The 10,935-nt window shown below is 36.5% G+C and overlaps 1 pseudogene; it reads left to right on the forward strand.

Annotated features, from left to right (window-relative positions):
* The first annotated feature begins 5,025 nt into the window (after window positions 1-5,025).
* LOC137937233 (transcription termination factor MTEF1, chloroplastic-like) lies at window positions 5,026-6,554 on the forward strand (annotated as a pseudogene).
* Window positions 6,555-10,935: the final 4,381 nt, after the last annotated feature.

The raw sequence follows: 10,935 nt of genomic DNA on the forward strand, positions 1-10,935 counted from the left end.
ATCATGTAGATGCATAAGATAAAGATGAAGATGAAGATGAAGATCAAATTTTCATTTTGTTGACTAACCCCCCATTAGGGGGGGTTAATCCACAATGAAATGGAAATGAAGTGGAAAATTGAATTGAAGAGAGATGAATTGCTTCCACTTCAACTCATGTTTGGGTGTTAGTCCAGGCAGTTGAAGTGGCTGGAAAACAGATTCCAGTGTTAGTGCTTGGAAAACAGATTTTAGTGTCCTTTTCTAAATAAAGAAGAGAATGAGTAACCTTTTATGATTATAGTTTATTATAAATTAAAAAAATAATTATGTGTGACTACAATAAATTATATAAAATTAATAAAAAAATTAAAAATAACATAAGGGAATATAATAAATAAACCTAATGGTTTAATTAATTATAACAATTGGATAGTTAAACCAATTAATGATTATAGTTTATTATAAATTAAAACAATAATCACGTGTGACATGAATAAATTATATAAAATTAAAAAAAATAACATAAGGGAATATAATAAATAAACCTAATGGTTTAATTAATTATAGCAATTGAATAATTAACCAATTAACGATTAAATATCATTATAAATTAATATACTAATTATGTGACTAGAATATATTATATAAAATTAATAAAAATTAAAAAATAACATAAGGGAATATAATAAATAAACATAATGGTTTAATTAATTATAGAAATTGGATAATTAACCAATTAATGATTACAATTCATTATAAATTAACATACTAATTACGTGTGACAAGAATAAATTATATAAAATTAATAAAAATTAAAAAATAACATAAGGGAATATAATAAATAAACCTAATTGTTTAATTAATTATAGAAATTGCATAATTAAACCAATTAATGATTACAAATTTATTATAAATTATGCAACAAGCTATTACAATTTTCATCTGGATCTTATAAGAAAATGGAGGAGCGACTTTCAACATTTGGAATCGAGCTTTTAAAGCACCAAAAGTTCATTCAATAGTATTTCTCAAAGATTAGCTTTTTATCATTTCTAGGAAGGTTGTCTCCAAATTCTTGTAGATGATAATGAGTTCCTCGATATGAAGCCAAAAATCCTGACATATTTGCATAACCAGCATCGACTAGATAATATTTACCCACAATACAAAATATTTTTCACATAAGATAATTGAAGATAAAATAAAAAAATTACTACATAACAATATATTATTTACCGTCAGCTACACAGATTCTATTTCGGCGAGTCAATGCGTCCTTCAATACACGGGAATCAGCTGCTGATCCCTCCCATCCAACAAGTACATAAGTGAATTGCATATCAAATGTACATGCGGCTATCACATTTTGTGAGAGATAACCTTTTCTGTTCCAGAACCTTTGTTGTTCTTCAAGTGGGATGTTTGCTTTGATATGAGTTCCATCAATAGCCCCAATACAATCCTAATTATATCATTTCAATTAATACAAGTAACTCTAAATATTAATCTAAAATTGTTCATTATATGTCAAGTGATGTTACCTTAAAATACGGATTAAACATTGGATTGTTTAAAATCTTCGAGTGAGTCTGTTCTGAAGGCCGTTTGATGTAATCAGGCAGAAGTTTGATAATAGCATTCAACACCTTATTGAAATACCTACTTATAGTCCAATTCGATCTAGCAAACATCTCTGCTGTGACACTATATGTTTGTCCTTGACCAACAGTTAGGAGAAAATATGCAAGTTGTTCTTCCACTGAGATGGTCTTTGTAGGTGATAAAAATCCTTTACTATAAAGTATCTCTGCCATTTTTTTAAACACAATTTGATTCATCCTGTAAACTTTTCGAAATTTAACAGGTGATTTCGCTAATGCCTTTTGCAAATAAATCGGACCACCAATCCCACGAGGACGTAATGTACGTCTATACCTATGGTTCATATAGTATCTTCCCGTCATGTATATAAGACATGTCAATAAAATCATTCTTGTATTCCTATTTTTGTCTTCCATGGAAACCTGCAAATATAATCACCACAACCATAATGACAACTACAACAATAATTCTTGTTTCTTCCTAATGTCATAAACACAAAAACATACCATTATCTTCTATCATAACCTATTTTCAATCACACCTATATAAAACCATCTCCAATCACACACCCACAACATTCATCCACACAATAAGAACACGACAATCATGAAAACCCAAATCTTAACCATAATAAAATTCATAATCTATCAATGATATGTCTTATAAAGTCATAATTAAAAAAACATAATTAAACTTCAAAACAATCGTCCCAAAATACATAGTGTACTTCAAACTATTGACTACATTTCACCAGCACAGTATTTAAGCCAATTAAGTCGTTCTTCCACTGGCAGCTTCGTAAACATGTCCTTCTTCATTAGTGTATCTAATAATAAAGGAGCGCGAAACTTCATCTCTACCGACAGGTCCAGGATTTCTGTGAGGGCTTCATACCAATTCTCTCCGGTGGTTTTATCATTTTTAGATTGTAGAGATTGCAGTAGGGTGGTAATTCTTGTCATTGTATCAGTGAACATAATACTATCATCGGTGGCCATTTGTGGTCTCTTTCTACAACGACTTGAAGTTGACGGGTTAGTACTTGGAGACTGATCAGGTGCGGATTCATTTTCTGTAAAGAATGGCGAAGGAGTATCTCTACCTAAATCGACATCCTTGATCATGTCCACGCGCTCATTTTCTTCCTGATGTTGGACATCATTGCACATGTCTTCGTCAGTGTGACTTGTTCTCTCCATGGCTATTGAGTTTCCCACTACCAAAACCAATTTGTCATAGAGAGGGCAGCCTTGTTGTCTATACTTTTCAGCTTCTTTATGCTCCTACAAGGATAAAACATCATTTAGACGACTTGGCATAGAGTTCTAGTAATGCGGAAAACATACAAAATGTTTTACAGTCAATCATAATTTACTGACCTTGATATAGTCTTGCCATACAGAATGACATGCAGTAACTCGATGTGTGGTTGCATCCCAACCGAACCCACTAGTGTTGAGACAACTTGTTGCTGCTTGGTAAGTTTTCTTCCATGATCTTGTTCGATTCTTGAGCTGCTCAACAGTTTTTTTATTAGCTATGTCTTCATTGAACCTATTGACACAGTCCAAATATACTTCATGCTTCCAAACCCCATTAGGCATCCTGTTCCCCATATTGACTTGCTCAACCAACAGATCGAGCGTTTTGTTGTCATCATCGAAGGTCCAAATGTCATATGATCGAGGAGTTTGTTGTCTTCTTCTAGCCATTTATAATCTAAATCCGAGATGGTCGTCATGGAAATTTTTTTATCAGACAACCATTACTCGTCGTAGTAACTAGGGACACACAAAAACACAACCAACAAATAACAAAATACCATGTGGTGGATATTTATAACTCCAAAATTTCCTCACCACATGGCAAGAGCATTCCATTACACTTCAAACATATTCAACAACATTCTAAAATATTTCAAAATTAATCTAACTAATTTCATTGCAGATGACTAGAACAATGCAAAAAATAACTCATCAAGTCCAAATTCACTGAACACCCCTGGTAGAGCCCCATATGACTTCGCAGTCACTACGAACCGTACATCGTCATTGATGGGAGTCGGGTTTTGTTGGCTAATGGACGCCCGTGTAGGCGACTCAGCCTTGTTTGAATTGGACCAAGTGGTGGATATTTATAACTCCAAAATCTCCTCACCACATGGCAAAAACATTTCATAGCACTTCAAACATATTCAACAACATTCTAACACATTTCAAAATTAATCTAACTAATATAATTGCAGATGACTCAAACAATGCAAAAACTAACTCATCAAGTTTAAATTCACCGAACACCCCTGGTAGAGCCCCATATGACTTCGCAGTCACTACGAACCGTACATCGTCATTGATGAGGGTCGGGTTTCGTTGGCTAATGGAAGCCCGTGTAGGCGACTCAGCCTTGTTTGAATTGGACCATGTGGTGGATATTTATAACTCCAAAATCTCTTCACCACATGGCATAAACATTCCATAGTACTTCAAACATATTCAACAACATTCTAAAACATTTCAAAATTTATCGAACTAATTTCATTGTAGATTATTAGAACAATGCAAAAACTAACTCATCAAGGGTAGAACTCCATATGACTTCGTAGGCACTACGAACCGTACATCATCATCCTTGTTTGAACTCGACCAAACCCCCTAAATCCTATACCCTAACCGAGAAACCTACAAATTAAAATAAACCTTAAACCCTAAACCCTATTCCTTAAAACCCCTAGACCCAAACCCTAAACGCTAGTCCTTAAAACCCCTAAAAGTCCCAAACCTTAAACCCTAAACCCTAGACCCTAAAACTCCTAAAAGCCCCAAACCATAAACCCTAGACCTTAAAACCCCTAAAAGCCCCAAACACTAAACCCTAAGAACTTAAAACACTATCACCCAAAATACAGAGAACCCTATGTTTTTTAAAAAAAAAAACATAAACCCTAATTCCAGACCTAAAGACTAAACCCTAGACCTTAAAACCCTAAAAGTCCCAAACCCCAACTCTAATCCCGAAATTAAACCCTATCAACACGAATTTGAACCCTAAATCCCATAAACCCTAACCCTACATCCCAGATTTTGGCCACAATCAAGATAAATTACGCACAAAAATTCAAATTAACTCAAACACAACACTAAATTAGTTGGAAAAAAAAATTAGGGTTTCGGATTACCTTTTGAAATTTGGTGGAGAACGCCGAATTGGGAAATGTAAGCCCAATGGAAGAAATCGACGCCTAACTATCGAAAATCGAAGGATATCGAAACCGGAATAGGTTAAATCAAAGGAAATCGGGGGAAGAGGAAATAGAAGAGCGAGAACGAGAAGGAAGAGGGAGGCCGAGAGTGAAAAGAGATGGAGGCCTAGAGGGAAAAGAGAGAGGGAAAAGAGAGAGGGAGAAGGAAGAGAAAGGCCTAGAGAGAGAGACGAGAGAGGGAGATGGGGCAAAAACGAGAGCTAACAAGAGAAAGTAGAGGGAGCAGAGGGAGCAGAGAACGAAAACGAGAGCCGAGCGAGAGGAGTAGAGGGAGCAGAGAGAACAAAAATGAGAGAAGAGGGTCGGGCGCGAAAAAATTCATCGGGAGACAAAACCGAGCGAGAGGAGAGGAGAAGTTTCGGGGGGGGGGGGGATAAGACGGTGTTATCTCGCTTTCAATTTAAATAATTTTGCACTAACTTCACAAGTGGGATGAACTAAGTAATGCGGGGGGAATTCATTCCGCTTCGTTGTGGACTAAACCCCCTTAATCTAGTTGGCTTCAACCCTCTCAAAGCACTCCGTCGTATCCCCTCCCCCCTCCCACATCCGATTCCGGTCTCCACTTCCGCCGGAAGCTCCTCTACCTAGAGCGCCTCAATGTCGACTCCTCGAAGGCCCTCGAGAAGAACCCTAATTTCCGCTCTGCCTCCTTCGAGTCCGTCATATCCGTCGAAAAATGTCTTCTACACTTCGGTATTGAACATTCCGATATGAGACGAATTTTCGGGATGCTTCCGCAGCTCCTGACCGCTGAACCCGCCTCTGACCTCCACACGGTTTTTGAATTTCTCCTGACCGAAGTTCAAATTCCGTTTGGGGATATTCGGAGATTCATCACTTGATGCCCGAGGCTACTCATCTCCAGCGTGCCTGATCAGCTTCGCCCGGCCCTCTTCTTCTTGCGAAGGCTGGGTTTCGTGGACCTGACAAGATCACGTGTCAGACTTCTCTTCTGCTAGTGTCTAGTGTGGAGTCAACCCTGACTCCCAAGCTCGAGTATTTGCAGAGTTTGGGATTTTCTTATACGGAGACCGTAAAAATGGTCTTGAGATCGCCTGGCTTGTTGACGTTTAGTGTAGAGAAGAATTGCAGACCGAAAGTCGATTATTTCTTGAATGAAATGAATGGAGAATTGGAGGAATTGAAGAAGTTTCCACAATATTTCTCGTTTAGCCTGGAGCGGAAGATAAAGCCGAGACATCGGCTACTACTGGAGCACGGGCTCTCTTTGAGACTCTCCCACATGTTGAAGGTTAGTGATGGAGAGTTTAATGATCGATTGGTTGAGATGCGGTTGAGATTGGTTTATGAGAGATTTCCTTTGTGAAGATTACCGCCTTCTTCAGAAGTGGAGTATTACCGTATGCACTTTTCTAAATTTTGGCTGACTACTATTGTATATGCCATAAGGTTGAAGTATCTTACCTCAAATTTCTGTTGTAATTTGCACCAAGGGGAGGTGGGGAATAAAGTGTCAGTACAGCTTAGTTGGAAAAAAAATATGGTTAGAGAAATCTATGCAGCATTTAATCAGCTAATGATGACTCGGTGCAAGGACCTCAAAATTTTCTACTTCCTCTGTTGTACACTATTATTAAATAATGTATTCCATCTAGTCGTGGAGCAACTAAGGCATAATTATTTTATATTTTATCTTCTCTCAAAATGAATTTGCAGCAGATATTGTAATTATAGTGCTATTGGTCAAAATGTTTCAAGTTTGTCTTGCACACACCTGTGTTTTGTAGCAAGCCATTGGCTCATCCTTGATACGATGATATCGGAAAACTTGTGGTTGAGGAAACTATTCATGGTCAATTCTGCCAAAAGCTTCTTGCACTTGTTTAACTTTTGTTACGATTACTTTATGATTTTTCATGTTTATGACTTGTTTGGAGGTTGTTGCTAGGTGGCTTCAAACTGTGCTCAATGAAATGCCTGGTGCTCTATTGTGAATATCAAAATAAACAAGGATGATGAAGAAGTTCATGTTATTCTGATATTAATGGTATTTCATTGGAGCTTGTTTCACTAGAGAGCCTAGCTGAAGGGATGAAAGTTTACTCAATCTTGAGTTTGAATCGAAGTCTTCACCCTACTTCATTACAGTTACTTGGATTTGTCTCTTGGTTGATGTCTTATGCTTGCCTTAGACTAGTTTCCTTGAAATGAATTTGTTAGATAATGCTGGAACAACAATATCCTAGTATTGGGAAGAGGCTTGGGACTGCAGGTTGGTGAGCTGATATCGGCATTGAGCTTGTTCTTCATCATGCATAAAGAAATAAGTCCCTTCTTGTTCTCCAAGGAGTTGGGTTCATGTGCGTGTGATATCTTTTATTTTTGCTTGGGTCCAATGTTATTTTCTAGATTCTGGATATATATATATATTTCTTTTGTGTGTGTGTGATTTTCTTGTAGCTATCAGCAACCACAGAAAAGTGACTTTTATTTTCTCCTGTGTTTCAGCAGTCTTAGAAAAATATTTCTAAGCTTTCTTGCTTTGTGACTAGGGTCAGTTGAATCTCCTAGGTTTATATCCTAACTTAATATTGAAGTCTTCCCTAGGTTTGAGTTATACTGTTATGGAATGAAAATCATAGTTTTATTGGCATTTAGATTTGGTGAGTCATTTGATACTAAAAGAAGTGTGAGTGTGTAAATAAGGAATTTTTTATTTATTAATATTAGGGTATATCTCTCCTAAAAAGACCTTTTGGGAAGTCGTCTTTAGTTACTTTCTGTGGAGGTCTTTTTTTGCCCCTCTGTGTACACTAATGCAAGATACCTTTTCATGTGAGGGAGGTACATAAACATTTGTAGGAAATTTTGTCTATTAATACCAATGTACTTCCTCTCTTCAAGATAAAACTCTGTTTTAAAGAGCCTTGACTTGTACCTTCCTTTTGGCTTTTTTGCTGGAATTATGTCCTGAAAATGGAGTGAGACCCCTGTAAGTGCCAAGAGTCTAGTTAGTTCCTCGGTTAATAATGAAGTTTCCTAGCAACACCTTTGAATGAGGAACTCCATCCCCATTTCTTAGCCATTGTCTTAGTTTCTTTCTCTTGTGCTCCTTTGGAGATCTTTGTTGCCCTTGTGACATCTCTTTCTCTGTCTCTCTCTCTCTTAATCAAATCTCTCGTTACCATTTTCAAAAATAACAAAAGAAAAAGAAAAGGAAATTTAGGTAAGCACTTCATATATTGAATGTCTCCTTCTTTATGTGATCTGCTAGAAAGATGAGAGGTTAATCTACATGTATGAAACTATGACATTATTTTATGTAGAACTTTCTTTCTGTCTCTTATAAGCTCAGAGAAACTAGGTCTGCTTGTAAGAAATCTGCAACCCACTGTAGGAACCTTTCTTCCTCTCTGTATTTTTAGCGTGGGTGCTGTTTTGCTATATCATATGTTCTTCTGGACTTTTTTTGCTTGTTCCATAGTGTATCCTTATTGATTGTACTTGTCTCCCTCAGGAGCTCTCTTAATTGAATTCTTTTTGTTATGAAAAAAAATCTGCAAACTACTCTTGCATGGAAATTTCATGTGTCTTTTTCCAACATTAAGGTGCCCGAGTGGAGCTAGAGGTCTTTCTCTTTTATTGTTTTCCTGCTTATTCCCTAGTTTTCTTTCCTCTCCTCTGCTATGCTCTCATCTGGCCCACCCAATAAATTACAAAAGTCTCGGATCCTAAGAAGTGGAAATTGCAACACCCCACAGGAAAGTACTTTCAGACTATGTAAATGTGGTCTAAGTAATAGGTTCTACTTTGTAATTACTAGTTATGCTTATATAAAGCTGCATTTGCCAGAATCTTCTTTTAGTGTTTATATGTGTTACTTTCCCTACCTTCTAGGGCGATAGCATTTAGCCTTTTGCTGGCTTCAATTGCAATGGTATGTAAGATGTGTGCAAGATTGTTATTCTAGTTTGAGATGACTGCCATATACTACTATACCTTGTGTATGTTGACAACAGGTGAAATAATGTTAATTAATGATTGATGAATAGAGAGATAAGGTGAACAAAAAACTAGACAGGTCTTTGAATTGAAGGGTTTATAGCCTGCTGTTGAAAGATAGCACATGTAATGAAAAGTTATTGGTCAAATTATGTTGTTATTGTTGAATTTTTTTAAAAAAAGAAAAACTTCATTGATTTGATGTAATTTGAATACAACGAACTTCTATTTATAATAGAGGAAACAAGTAGAATCCAATTATAATCAAACTAGCCTTATCCCACTTACACCCAAAGTTAAACACTAAAAGATAAGTCTTAGAACAAGTGAACAATTGAACAATTGAACATAAATAGAAAACTAACATAACTAAAACACCTTTAACTAAGACTCTTCTGTAAGACCTCTTCCTATGAGACTCCTGTAAGAGTTTACCATCTTAATTCTGTCTTTGTGAGACTTCTTTCTGTGTGAGTCATGTAAGACTTTTCTGTAAGACTTTTCTGTACCTGTTCTTCAATTGTTATACATTACATGAATCCTTTGCACCAATGAGAAAAGTTTTGTGAATGTGTGTTTGGGTTGACAAGAAAAAGAGGAAAGCTAAAAGTGACATGAATTGGATGGTGTGGAAAGATTTCAAGTCCAACCTACCAACAGAGCAGGAAAATGATTGAGCAAAATGAAAGACAAGGATTGTAGGCACCTCAAGATAATAGGGACAAGGATGATGATGCCAGAAGCAAAGTAAACTACTGAGGAAAAACTTGGAGGTGGTGGATCAACAACTAAGTTAGCAAGTTATAGTTAAAAATGGAGTCAAGTGTTCATTTTGCCTGTTTCAGTAATTTTGGTTTAAGTCTTGGGATATGATAATGTGATGATGAGTATGATGGAGACGAAGTTGCATTTTTTTTAATTTTTTTTTAACTTAAATTACATAGCATTTGATGACTTGCATCTTTCTGTCAAAGCTTGGATAACAATTTATACTCCTTTATGCAGTTCAATCATCATTCATTACATCATTTGTTTTTTTTAGAGTGATTATTCTTATTATTATTGCTAGGCTTCTTTCTGATTTGACTCCAAGGGAATAGACTCTGTTAAGGACCATTGATCCAAAATGCTGCTAGAAATTTGATGAGGTTTAAGATGTGTCTTGTTTGACATCAAACATCATGCGTGGTTCACTTAAAGTTCTAATGGAAACCAGTTTCTTATTATATGTTAACAACCAGTCAGCTCTTTGACAATAGTTACTTAAGCTGCGTGTAAATGAAAAAGTGAGTATGTAGCTGAAATGTGGCCGTAAGGATGACAGACTAAATGCGACAATGGGATAGATGCTTCTAAAAAGAGTCAATGGGTGGAGAATCTGTTGAGTAAACTCATCATGATTATGAAAGTGTTGGAGTTAGTAGTTCAATGCTGAACAAAAACATTTGTTGGTGTTGATGGTATTATTGGCAGAAGATCATTTTTAGTGAATTCTTGCTATTCCAAGGTTTCAACTAGGAGGGTGAATTTGCTTTTCACCACACATTGTGCAAATCAGGTGATAATATTATTGTGCAAAGAAGGCAGAACTATTTCCTTTTTGAGAGGTAAAGCAATGGGAATAAGTTTCATTAAGATGAAACTCTTTAGGGAGATAGAACTATGTGAGTCGAAAAAGAAAATACAAATCCCAAACAAGATCAAAGTACCCAACAATAAGAAATTACTCTATGTCTATGAAGTCAAACAGGAAGCAAGCTGCCAACAATGAGAAGTTGCTGGGCAGTGCTTATTCTATCCAAAAAATCATCTTGGCTATTGGTGCATCATGTCTTGTGGACCCAAATAATAGACAAGGATCTGTATATGTACTCGATCTCATCTCTGCAGGACCAGATATGCCCCATGGTGGGTTTCTTCTTGGAGGCCCGGTCGATGACAGATGCTTGGTAACTTTCTAGCACTAGGGAAGAAGAGTAGTGCTGAATGAAGACTTGAAGGCCCTGGAGAGGGCCCTTAGTCTGTTTCTCAGGGGCACAACAAGCAAAAGGCGCAGACGAAGTGGGGGTAGGAGGAGCTAGAAGACAGAACTTCAATTACCACTGGCTTGAGTAAGTTCTGTAGTG

This window comes from Aristolochia californica, unplaced genomic scaffold (genome assembly GCF_029961685.1).
Source record: "Aristolochia californica isolate CCGP_79_NKW_82.1479 unplaced genomic scaffold, dmAriCali1.0.hap1 SCAF_7, whole genome shotgun sequence".
NCBI lineage: Eukaryota > Viridiplantae > Streptophyta > Magnoliopsida > Piperales > Aristolochiaceae > Aristolochia > Aristolochia californica.